The sequence below is a fragment of the Galeopterus variegatus genome, unplaced genomic scaffold (genome assembly GCF_000696425.1).
Source record: "Galeopterus variegatus unplaced genomic scaffold, G_variegatus-3.0.2 Scaffold9520, whole genome shotgun sequence".
In the NCBI taxonomy this organism is placed as follows: Eukaryota; Metazoa; Chordata; class Mammalia; order Dermoptera; family Cynocephalidae; genus Galeopterus; species Galeopterus variegatus.
Window position 1 is genome coordinate 36,481 of NW_007735631.1, and position 12,828 is coordinate 49,308.

Here is a 12,828-nt window from a genome sequence, read left to right on the forward strand (position 1 = left end):
GATGCGGAAGGGGTGGGAACAGCAGAGGCCACTCCCCCGGCCCTTTGGCAGCACCCCAATTGGAGGATCAGAGCATGTGACCACGGATCTCCTGTCCACAAAGATGGTGCCAGAGGGCTGGCCTATGCCTGTTCATACCAACCTCTAAGGGGTGGGAACAGCAGAGGCCACTCCCCCGGCCCTTTGGCAGCACCCCAATTGGAGGATCAGAGCATGTGACCATGGATCTCCTGTCCACAAAGATGGTGCCAGAGGGCTGGCCTATGCCTGTTCATACCAACCTCTGGAAGGAGCTGGTGGGGGGATGGGCAGGCAGTGGGAGGAGAGAGTCAGCAAAGGGGCTGGGCGTGGAGGCCCAGAAAGGAGGGCCTGGATGAGTCTGAGGCGTGCTGGGCTGGGCCAGTGAAGGGGCGAGGCCAGGGCGTGCACCTAGGGCTCTTTGACACGCCAGAACTCTCTCAGAGCTGGTCTCTCTGGGTGGGGTGGGTGGGGTGAAGGGAGGGAGTCGATGAATTACACAGCAGTGACCCAGCCCATGCTGAGTGGCTGCTGTCAGCACTAGATTTGCCCCATGCCCTGCCCCTCTGCTCTGCCAACCCAAATTCTAGGTCTGTCCTCCCACCACTGGCATGTCCAGGGTCCTGCCTTTCCACTTGCCCTCTGTCCCTGGCCAGCAGTGCTGTTTTGCAACCCCTCGTAGAACTAGGGCCCAGACCCATGCTGCAGCCTCGGGGTCCTGCTCAGCCCAGAGCTGTCTCTGGGACCAGGAGTCACTTCAGAACTGACTTGAGGGTACACCCAGGGAGAGGGCCTGAGAAAATAAAAACAGGACTTTGGAGCCAACAGACCAAGGCTTGCACCCCAGCTTTGCCACTGCTAGCTGTGTGACCTTGAACAAGCCACCTAACCTCTCTGTGCCTCAGTTTCCTCATTTGTAACATTAGGTTAGTAACACCTACCTCACAGGGTTCTTGTGATAATTGATGGGTATTACACATAAAATGTCTACAACAAGGCTTGGTACAGTATAAGTGCTTAATAAGAAATGGAACTTCTTCCTTCCTCCAGCAGCACCTCCCATCCTCTAAAACCTGCCCTCTCTTCCCCACTCTCCACTTTAGACATATTATCAAGGGCCAGATTCCCAGCTTATGCCCTTCCTCCTCCATCTCAGGGCCTCAAGCATCCTCCCTCCCCTGGGAGCAGGGCCATACCTCCTTCCTGGTTCTGCTCACAGCCTCTCCCCACTGCCCCTGCCTCTCCTCCCCACCCAGCACTTTTGTCTGCAGCTGTGGCTGCATCATTATTACCCTTGGAAACTTCAGAACTTCAGAGGTGAAAGGGACCTTGGAGACCATCTGGTCTAGCCTCTTGATTTGTCAGGAGAGGCAACTGAGTGCAGAGAGGCGTGGTAACATGGCCCCGCGAAGGCCTCAGTGTCTGGGTCCTGCCTCCCCCACCAGGGTGGCACGGGTCCCCTCCTCCGTCTTTGGTAGGTGGATGGGGGTGGGGCTGAGTGACAAGCTTGAGGCTTAAAAGAGAAGCCGAGGCAGGAGAGGAATCCAAGAGGCAGTTCCTGGAGGTGCTGCTCTCACTGGCCTGTGCTGGGAGAATCACTAGGATTCGGGAGGCGGAGCAGCCAGGGAAAGGTCGTGAGAGCTGCAAAGCTGGCAGGAGATTGGGGTGTGTGGCGAGAGCTGAGCAGGCCCCTGTGCTTTTTCTCTCTCCCTGTCTCGCAGTCACCTGCCCAGCCCCAAACCCAGCCCTGCACAGCCTTGATGATAGTTTGATGAGTCACTCGCCCTTGCCTGAAGACAGGGCAGCCACACCCAGGGCAGCTGGCATTCTGTACAGTGTTCCTGTTCTGAGCTGCTGGGCAGGCAGCCTGCCAGGCCATGGATGGGCACTGATGGGAGCCAAGATGCTCCAGGGCCCTGGGCCAGGCTAGGAACCTGCTGAGTGGCAGAGCATTGCCCCATCGCTGTAGCCAGGGCCTTCTGCAGAAAGCCTGGCCAGGTGTCTTCCTGTTAGGGTGGCTGATAACAAGCAACAGGCCGGGTATCTCCGTCATCTGTGTTCAGTGAGGCTCTGGGCTTCAGATTGCTCCCAAAGGGTCTGTAATCTCCCACTGACTCGGCTCGAGTCAGGAGGCAAGACTGGTCACTTGTGGCTCTCTCTGTCAGACACAGCTGCTACTTCATTGCTGCCAGTCCAGATCCCATCATAGCCCTGCCCCTGGGAGCCCGACTCAAATGCTCTCACCTCCCCGCAGCCCTCGCAGAGGTCCCCAGCTGCAAGTACGTCCTCCCTCCCTAAACTCCTAGAGAAATTTGTCCCCATCCTGTGCTGCTTAGGGTGTCATGCTGTCCCCAGTGCACTGCAGGCTCTGCATCCCCAGCAGACCTGCTATAGTGCTCTGAGGATTAAAGCGGCTCAATAAATGTCCATTGAGTGGATCTACATCCCACTACGTGTTCTGTTGTGACATCCCGTGACCAGGTGCCCTTTAGGCATTTTCTGCTCCCCTTCCCCACTCTCTTTCCAAGCCATAACTTCACACTGGAGGACATCACCATGACTTGACTTCAGGCCCTGCTGGGCTTGGGGTTGGGCCTGAACCCATTTTGACAAAGAGTCTTTAAGAAATTGGGTAGTTCCATGACACTTTGACTTCCTAGCCATCTCTGGCCACAGTGCTTCATGGACACTGCAGTTGCTGAGGGAGCAGGGCAGAGGGGCAGGGTGGCCGGGTTTGGGGTGGCCAGAGCCTAGGGGAGCTAGGGAGAGCTCCCCTCACTCCTTTTCAAAGGAGTCTCTGGATACATTTTTAATCTGCCAGTCCTGGCCCTTGACTGGCTTGCTCTGGGAGCCCCTTCTGCCCCAAGGAAGACCCCTGGTGACCTCCATCACAGAGGACACTGTCCCCACCCCACTGTCTTGGAAGCTGGTCAGTCAAACAGGGATCACTGGGATTGGGTTGGCAAGAAGGATCAGCTCACAGCTCCCCTGGTGACCCCTGACCCCCAAATATGCCTGCTTAGGCCAAATATGGCTGCTCCACTTCTCTCAGCTCTAGAACTCAGGATGCGGGGGCTGGGGAGGGATGGCAGTACAGATAGAATTTGGAGGCATTTTAGGAGCCAGGGAATACTGGAGACCATTGAAATTGGGAAGGTGAGTTTGTAATCCAGGATGAAGTTTTGTTTTTACTGCTGTAAAAGGAAATCACATGACTCTCACGAAAACAGAACTATTCGGACTAGTTGCTGGTTTGGATGATTTTGCCGCTCCATTCATCTTTTTGCACACACAGAATAATGACAATGTTTCACATCTGTCTACCAAGTGGTTTCCTGTCCTTTGCCTCTTGGAATCTGCCCATCAGTTCTTGAGAATTGTGGTCACTATTACCCCAATGTAAGGATTAAGAGACTGAGGCTCAGAGAGGATATGTGACTTGCCCAAATCACTGCTGGTTAGTGGCAGAGCTGGGTCTCAAAAGTGCTTCCTATACCCAGGCCAAGTGCTTCTCCTCCATGCCATACAGTATATGCTAAGACATTTCTGGGGTGGAGAGAGCTGCTGAAGGGCATAGTCTTTAGGGGAAATTTTATTGTGTTGAATGGTGTCCCCCCCAAAGATATGTCCATGACCTAACACCCAGAATCTGTAACAGTGACCATATTTGGGGAAAAGGTCTTTGCGTATGTAATTAAGTTAAGGATCTTGAGCTGAGATCATCCTGAATTTAGGATAGGCCCTAAATCCAGTAATAGGTGCCCTTCTCAAAGAAAGGCAGAGCAGATGTGTGGAGAAGGCCACGTGAAGGCAGAGGCAGAGGCTGGAGCTGTGCCGCCACAGGTCAAGGAACATCTGGAGCCACCAGAAGCAAGTCTAGAATGGAGACTCCAAAAGGATCCAACCAGGCCAACGCTTTGATTTTGGAGTTCTGGCCTCTGGAACTGTGCAAGAATAAATTTCTGTTATTTTAAGACACCAAGTTTGTGGTAGTTTTTGCAGCAGCTCTAGGAAACTAATAGAGAGACCAACCTTGAAACTGTCCCAGTCACATGGCATGAGCTGTCATGTCATCCTCTCTGCAGACCCACTCAGCATGCTGCCTGGTGGGAGACCCATGACTGGCTCGGGGTGGGGGCCGGCAGTACAGAATGACACCGTGCCTCAGCAGTGGTACCACGCAAGGACCAGCTGGCTTCTGCCGAGTACTGGACAGCCACTCTGTCACCCCTCTGCCCCTCCCCCCTTGCCACTTGCCTTTATGCTGGGTTCCACTCCACCCCAAGAGAAGAAAGATGCCCCAATGGCTCTGGGAAAAGTGAAGTGGCCATGGGCGATGTCACCTCTCTGCCAGGAGGAATTTATGAAGCCAGCTACGCCTCTGCCAGGAAGCTGGAGGGGCCCAGCCTGTAATAACGACCAGCTCTCGGCCCTGGCGGCCCGTCATTTTCATTCTTCCCCACTTAATGGGATGTCTTTAGGCAAAGGCAACACAGTCACAATTAAACACAACAAGGAAACATAATAGGACTTTGTCTTTCTACGGGGCTTTTCATTCTGAGAGCTCAGGCAGTTTTATGAGCCTTGGGAGGCCCCTTGTTACTCCTTTTATGGATGGGTAAACAGAGGTACCGTACAGGAACAGAGCCAGAACAGGCTTCTGGTCAAGTTATCCATCAGTGATATGGCCAAGAACTTGGTTCTGAAGGTCTATCTGGCTCTCTTGAGCCAGGTCCACCAGGCTTTAAAAAGTCCTCAGGATTTGCTACATCTTTTGAGCGATGGTCAGAATAGGGCTCAGCCAGCCTGCCCAGCTTGATGGGTACTGGAGGTGGGGGACAGAAGGTGGGTATTGAGGTAGAAAGAGCACTGCACTGGGATTTCTCGGTACCTCACTCTACCTGGTACAAAGCAGAGTTCTGGCCCTGGCATGGCTACCAACTTGCCATGTGACTTTGGATGAGTCACCTGCCCTCTTAGGGTTTCAGTTCCTTTGCTTGTAAAATGAGGGCATTGGAGTAGATGCTCTAAGTCAGTACTTCTCAGATATTGATGTGCACTGAATCACCTAAGAATCCTGCTAAAATGCAGATTCTGATTCAGCAGGTCTGGGGCAGGGCCTAAGGCTCTGCACCTTGCTTGTAAAATGAGGGCATTGGAGTAGATGCTCTAAGTCAGTACTTCTCAGATATTGATGTGCACTGAATCACCTAGGAATCCTGCTAAAATGCAGATTCTGATTCAGCAGGTCTGGGGCAGGGCCTAAGGCTCTGCACTTCTAACAAGCTCCAGGGGACCCTGATGCTGCAGGTCCTCTGCAGCACTTAGAAAAAGTCTCAGGGCAGGCCACCTCACCATGATCTATAAAATACCATCACCTTATCATCACCCCTCCCCTGGGGCTGCCATTTGAAGAACAAATGGGCTAACGTGTGGAAGAGCACTTTGTAAGCTGTAAAGTCCTGTAAGGATAGATGTTTTTTAAAAAGATCACCAATTATATTATTAAGACTTGACATTCGGAGCCAAAGGACTTGGTTCAAGACCAAGCTCCAGCACCTCTCACCTCTTAGACAAACACCTCCATTCTCAGAGCCTGTGAGATAGGGCTAATAAAACCTACCCCGCGGGCTCACTGTGAGGATTACATAAAGGAAGACCCCTGAGGGCAGCACAGCAGAGGAGCCCCCTTCACAGAGGACACTGACGTCGTTCTTTCTCTAACCATGATCATCCCACTCGCAGGGCAGGAGCTGGTCAGCGGGAGGCAGATATCTCCACCCTCACCTGTTCTGTCCCTCCCAGGTAGGAGTCCACCTGCTGGCCTTGATATGATAGCCATTTGGTCCCCAAGGTCCCCCAGGTTCCTCCAGGCTCCTCCACTTTCCTGCTTTCCTAAAGGCTGGATGCTCAGCTCCTTCTGCCCAAGTCCCCTGATGGCGCTTGTGCCCTGCACTAGGAGCTGCAGGGGATCTGTGAAGGCTGGCCTCAGCTACTACCACCTGGAGTTTAGGGGCCTGGGCAGGAGGGAGGTCACTTGGTCAGGGGGATCTGTATTTCATTTCCCTTGGGAAACAGCCTGCCACCTGAGGTGCTTGGGATTTGGTGGGAGTGGCCGTCCATCTCCACGGCTGTGCAGCAAGCTTGTGGGTGCAGCGGGCACAGGAGGAACAGCCTCTCACTCCCATCCTAGGCCCTGAAATGAGGCCTCCTCCAAGCATAGCTTGTCCTTTCCCCACTCCTGCCTCAGCATCCAATCCTCTCCCCGGCAGGAGCCTTTCGCAGGGTGGACACAGTGACAGCCAGAAGCAGCAGTGTGCATCTCTCTGGAGAAGGTTCCAAGTATAGACTCTCTCCCAACCCGTGGCAGTGAAGTCTGGTTATGCCTAAACAGAACAATTATGCCTAACTGCTGTTTGTGCTAATTATACTATCATCACTGGTTTGACAATAGGATCGGTGTTACTCACCCCACCTGGCCACGGAACAGCAGAGCCCAAACCACTGGAGGGGGCAGGACCAGAATGCAGCTCAGATGGACCCCCAATGCCCAGCCAAATCCTGTTTGAGCCTAGACCACAGTGCACCACACTCCAGGCCTTTGGGGGTCTCTGACCATTCTCTCTTCATTCCTAGGTATGAAGATTTACATTTGCAGATATGCAATGTTTACATAATATACTTAAATGTGCGAATAACAAAAAAGTAAGTTGCCTTATTGTCTATACCCAATTCTACTGAACTCACAGGCCTCCTTTTTGATAATGGTGGGAATCAATAGTAGAAAGTAAACTGAACATGGGGCCGGCCCGGTGGCACACTCAGTAGAGTGCGGCGCTTGGGAGTGCGGCGGCGCTCCCGCCGAGGGTTCGGATCCCATATAGAGACTGGTCCGCTCGCTGGTTGAGCGCGGTGCGGGGCGCGACACCGAGGGTTGCGATCCCGTTGCCGGTCATGAAAAGAGACAAAAAGGAAAAAAAAAAGAAAGAAAGAAAATAAACTGAACATGCCCGTTTAAGGTAACTGGGGTGTTATTTATAACAGCTGGTTGGATTCATTCAAAGTCATTTGGGTGAGTAGTCAACGCAAAATCAAAACTCACTGTCAGGGCTGTTCTTGCCTGTCTGAGTGAGGCTCCCCCTGCTGCTTCTCCTGCCCCAAGTGCGCATGCGCGGTATCGGGAGCGTGAGAGTCTGCCCACTGCCCTCTGCTCACTGTTTCCAGAGTCTTCTGCCACGTCTGAGGCAAGGCACTGGGATAGCTCCCAGGGAGCACGGCCACCTCCCCCACTGGCCAGACCCACCCTCATCTCAGCACCCGCTGGCCCTGACGATGCCCTGGATCCTGGTCATGACAAGAACTCCATCCCAGCCTGGGTGTGCCATCCTGCAGCTTTCTGGCTGCGTTGCCCGCCCAACAGTGACTCCCTGGCGAATCTGCCAGTCAGCACTCCTAGCCTTTTTTGCAGCTTCCTTAGGGAAATGCAGAACCTTCTAGATGCTCGACATACCTCATAGAGGCCATAGGGAGCCGGAGGGCCAGAGCTCAGGCCCATCTCTCCGGACAACTCCCTCAGTCATTCATAATCTGCTGCCCTGTCCCTTTTGGGATGTGGCCCTCTAAGGACCACTAGACTTTTCAGAGGGGATTGCAATTTTCTAGGTCTATATCCTGAGAGGCTAGGAGCAAGTCTCCTGCACAGGGGGATCCCAGCAAACCTCCCTGGGTATTCCTACCCCTAAGTGACACTTCCTCCTTCCCCCTGTCTTAAACCCAGTGGCGGGGGAGGAGGGCAGGACACTCATCTGACCCCTTCGTCCTCCTCCCCGACCTTTCCTGCCCCCTCTCCCAGGCTGCAGAAGGCTTTTCTCTTTTTTCTTCCTGTTGGGTGGACGCTTCCCTACATCACCCCCTCTTCTACATCCCCCCTGAGCCGTAAGCCGTCTGGCTTATCCTAGCCACAGGAGAGCTGCAGGGAAAGGAGGAAAAACCTCTGGATTACGTCAGGAGAGATTTGAAAACCGTCAACCGTATTATACAGAAAAGTCATAGCAGGGGGACAGGAACGAGCTGGGACTTGGAGCCGGAAGGACTGGTTTATGTCTCAGCACTGCTCCTTCCTAGGTTTGCCTTTTCCAGGCAGGAAGAGCACACATAGGCGCTGGGGTCCAAGAGCCACGGGAGGGTCGTGGGGCCTTTGGGGTTCCAGCTCATCTCTTTTTTGAGAATGGCTCTTCTCTCCAATTCACACAGATACAGCAGCCATGGGGCTCCCAGGAGCCCGGTTCATATGACGAGGCTCTGCCCCCGGCCGTGGTGGGTTAGTCCAGCCTCACCTCAGTGGCTCCACGTACCGTAATTCTGAATGTGGAACCGGGACTGTGCAGAGCGAAACTGTCTGCGGAGTGGGAGCCTATTCCTCCACTGTTCTGAATGGTACGCAGAGAACCCCACTGCACAGAGAGAGAGAGAGAGACAGAGAGAGAGACAGAGAGAGAGAGAGAGACAGAGAGAGAGAGACAGAGAGAGAGAGAGACAGAGAGACAGAGAGACAGAGACAGAGAGAGAGACAGAGACAGAGAGACAGAGACAGAGAGAGAGACAGAGAGACAGAGACAGAGAGAGACAGATAGATAAAGACAGAGAGAGAGAGAGAGAGTGATGCCGGGCCACAGAGAGGAGAGAAGAGAGACGCGGTGAGCATCCTGGGTGACTTCCAGCCCCTGCTTCTGGGACACTCATGTGGACTTGCCACATCCTCGTGTTTGGGACCCATGATAACGAATAGAGGGATGTTTTGAGCCAGGAGGGTCTGGTCCACGGGGAATAAAACAGTGATAACAGCAGCTCATCTATCGGATGAGTCCATGTACCCCAGCTGTCACGACGGTGCGTACCCTCCTGGCCACCAGCCAGTGTCCCCCCACTCCCAGACGTTTCCTGTGGACACTTCCCTGTGGACAAAACCTCTGTGAATAATGGATCATCCTGGACCCAGACATGAGAGGGCCATTGTACAGGGAAAGTGGAGCCAGACGGCCTGTTAGGCCCTTCCCGTCCTGAGACCCTCTTCTCGGGAAACAGCTCTGCCACAGTGTCGCTGTCGGGTGCAGGCACAGGGATCAGCTCCCCGCCCGCCGTGCGGAGCAGCTACTGCTGAGGTAGCTGTATTAGGTTTCTCCAGAAACGATGAGCTTCTTCCAGAGAGGGCAGACTGCCAAGTCGAGGGCTCAGGACGAGCAGACACCGTGGAATGGTTCGGGTTCCCTGATGGCTCCTGGGCACAGCCCCTGCCCGTGGGAAGACTCCGGTCACTTCCACAAACTCCTCCACCTGAGCATCTCGCCACCAGTTGGGCCTCTTTCTCCTAGCTAGTGGCTCTCACACTAGTGAGCTTAAGAATCATCCAGCAGTACTTCTTTTAAAAGGCACATTTCATACACCCACGTAGGTGTGGGTTGAGGCTCAGGAATATGAATCTTCAAGAAGCATTCTGGGGCCGGCCCGGTGGCGCACTGCTACAGGGCGGCGCTCCCGCCGAGGGTTCGGATCCCACATACAGACTGGCCGCTCACTGGCTGAACGAGGTGCGGGCGCAACACCGAGGGTTGCGATCCGTTGCCGGTCACGAAAAAAGACAAAAAGGGGGAAAAAAAAAGAAGCATTCTGGGTCCAGCTAAATTTTTTTGTATTTCTTTTATTGTGATATTATATACATAACAAAAAAGTCATCATTCAAACCATTTTAAAGTGCGTAGTAAAGTGCATTCACATTGTTTTGCTACTGTCACCACCATCGATCTCCAGAGCTGTTTGTTTCATTACCCCAACCTGAAACTCTGCAGCCACTGAAGAATAAGCCCCACCCCCTGCTCCCCACTCCCCAGAACCACCATCCTACTCTTTCTTTATGAGTTTGACTGTTCTAGGTGCCTCGTGGTAGTGGGATCATATTTATCCTTTTGTGTCTGGCTTATTTCACTTAGCATAATGTCATCGAGGTTCATCTATATTGTGGCATGTGTCATAATTACCTTCCTTTTCAAGCTAAATAATATCCCACTGTGTGTATATACCGTATTTTGTTTTTCCATTCATCTGTCGATATGCATTTGGGTTGTTTCCACCTTTTGGTTCTGTGAATAATGCTGCTATGAACACAGGTGTACAAATATGCATTGGAGTCCCCACTTTCAATTCTTTTGAGTAAATACGCAGATCCTTCTCTCACTTCTAATTTTGCCATTTCACGCTTTATACTCTGATGAGCTAGAATGTCTTTTTGATTTCGATCTTCCAAGTCCCATCTGATTTCTCTGTCTCTTCTAAATCCACCCACCCCTCCTTAACACCAGCTTGGATGGTGCTGTGGTGGGACAGCGCAGGTGTTAGGGCTGGACAGGGTGGGTTTGTGATCCTGTCTCAGAAGTTCACCAGTCTGTGTGCTTGGACTAGTTACCTGACTTCACTGAACTTCAGTTTTATCATCTGTAAAAGGAGACCCATGAAAATCAACTTGTAGGATAATTTGAAGATTCAGTGGGAAGGCGAGCATAAAGCGTCCGGCATAGAGTAGGTATTTAATAAAAGATGGTGGCTGTTGGAGTTAATCAAGAAAACTTTCCTGAACAAGTAGATGTGAGATGTAGGACTTTGCAAAGCAAACTCTGCACCCAGAGAAGAGGGGATAAGTAAAATTCTTACCCTTCACTGAAATTATCTCAAAGATTTTTGCTGCTGTAAAATTAGTACAAGTTAGTAGCAGGCAAACTCAGAATTTAGCAAGTTATGTTTTCTGAGTAATTTCAACTTCTCAATGTAATTTAAAGACATTTTATCCTGTTTTGTCCTCAATAAGCTCCCAGAACTGCTGCCCAGAATCCTCTGTAATTATAAAAATGTCTTTCAGGACTTGAGAACTTAATATAGCCCCAGCCTCAGATCATTAGAGTCAAAACTAAGACACCCAGTTGTGTGTCTGATCCCAGCAGTGTCCCAGGGAGTAGCATCAAGACTAGAGAAGAATGAAGCATGGTCCTTGTTTCTAAGGAGGCCACAGGCTTGAGAGCAAGATTCATGCAATGAGGCAATCCAGGGAACAATGCGAGACACATGTGATTCACACGCTTCATATCAAAGCAAGTGGAGGGTGTGGACAGAGCTGCTCATGTTAGCATAAGCAATATGAAAAGAAATAGCACAGCAAATAGGAAAAAATACACTCTGGGGGCAGGGGAACAGGAAGGAAGGAATATAGCATGAAAAAGGTAGGTGAAGAATCCAGTCTGGAAGAAACCCTAAGCTAAAAACAGAAACAAATTCCTCATCAGTGTTCCATATTTTAGAATACGATATAACAATATGAATTCAAAGACTAGGTAATAAAACTGAATGAGATGAAAAGAGATTGCAGGGTTAGGAAAACAAATTGAGAACTAAATATAATTACATAGCAATAAACAACTTAGAAACAATAATATACAAGGCCAAAAATAGACTGGCAGAAAGGAAAGGCTTGAAACCATCATAATCAATGCAGAGAAAAAAGAGACAGAAATTAAAGCAATTAGAGTGAAGATAGTAGTTTTGGAGGACAAAGTAAATAAATACATAAAGATCAGGGCCAGCCCGTGGCTCACTTGGGAGAGCGTGATGCTGACAACACCAAGTCAAGGGTTAAGATCCCCTTACCAGTCATCTTGAAAAAAAAAATACGTAAGGATCAGCCAGTACAAGAATAGTTAATATCCCTAAAGTAGAGAACCATGCAAATGAAACAGAAGAGATATTCAGGGATATAATACAGAAAAATTTTCCTTTAAATAAAGGACTGAATTTTCAGATAAAAAGGGCACAGAGTATACCAGAAAAAAATAGATAGAGAATGTTCAACTCTGAGACATGTCCTGTTTCAGTTACTGAACTTTAAAGCACAAGGAAGTTTTCAGATGTCCAGGCAGAAAAAAACAAGCCAAAAGAGGGAAAACTCAGGTTTGACTCAGACCTTTCTGTGCATTCAAAGCCAGAAGTCAGTAAAGCAATGTCCACAAACTATAAAGTGAACGAAAGCATGACCCACAAACACACCAGCTGAGTGTGTCAGGTTTAAAGGCAGCATATGCAGTCTCAGGCGTGATAAGACTACCTAGAAAATACAATCTGACAATAAGAGCCACAAAACCATGAATGATTTGAGCTAAAGAACGTGGGAATAGAGTACCTGGGGAAGAAAGGGCAGTGGTGAGCACTGCAACCATTTAACCAGAGAATTACTGCAGAGCAGAATATAAATATGTAAAACTCCAACAAAATGAATATTATACAAGTAACGCAAATCAGGAGGTGAGAGAAGGGGAGGTGGGATGAAGTGTAGGCTGGCAGTCATTTCATTTTTCATAGCAGGGAGTCAGCTGGACTTTCTAAAATAAAAGAGTAATTTAAAAAAAATACAATGACCACAGCCTTTTCAAACGACTTTGAAAAATAATTTCTTACCCACTGAGGGAACTTATAGGTACAAATGTCTCTTGTGGTTAAGAAACATTTATCTGAAGTCTATTAATGCCTTCAGCTTTATTTTTCATTTTTTCCTATTATATATAAGTACAAATAAGTTTAATATTTTCATATTTTTAAAGTATGTATCATATGATCTCGTTCTTATAAGATTATGTATCTATTGTCTACCAATCATTCTCTCTGTATTTATATTTTGAGATATGTCAGGACTGATGCTCAGCAAGTATTTATATTATTTTTTTTTTATCCTGGGTGGTGAGATTTGGGGTGATTTATTACTTTCTTCTTTGC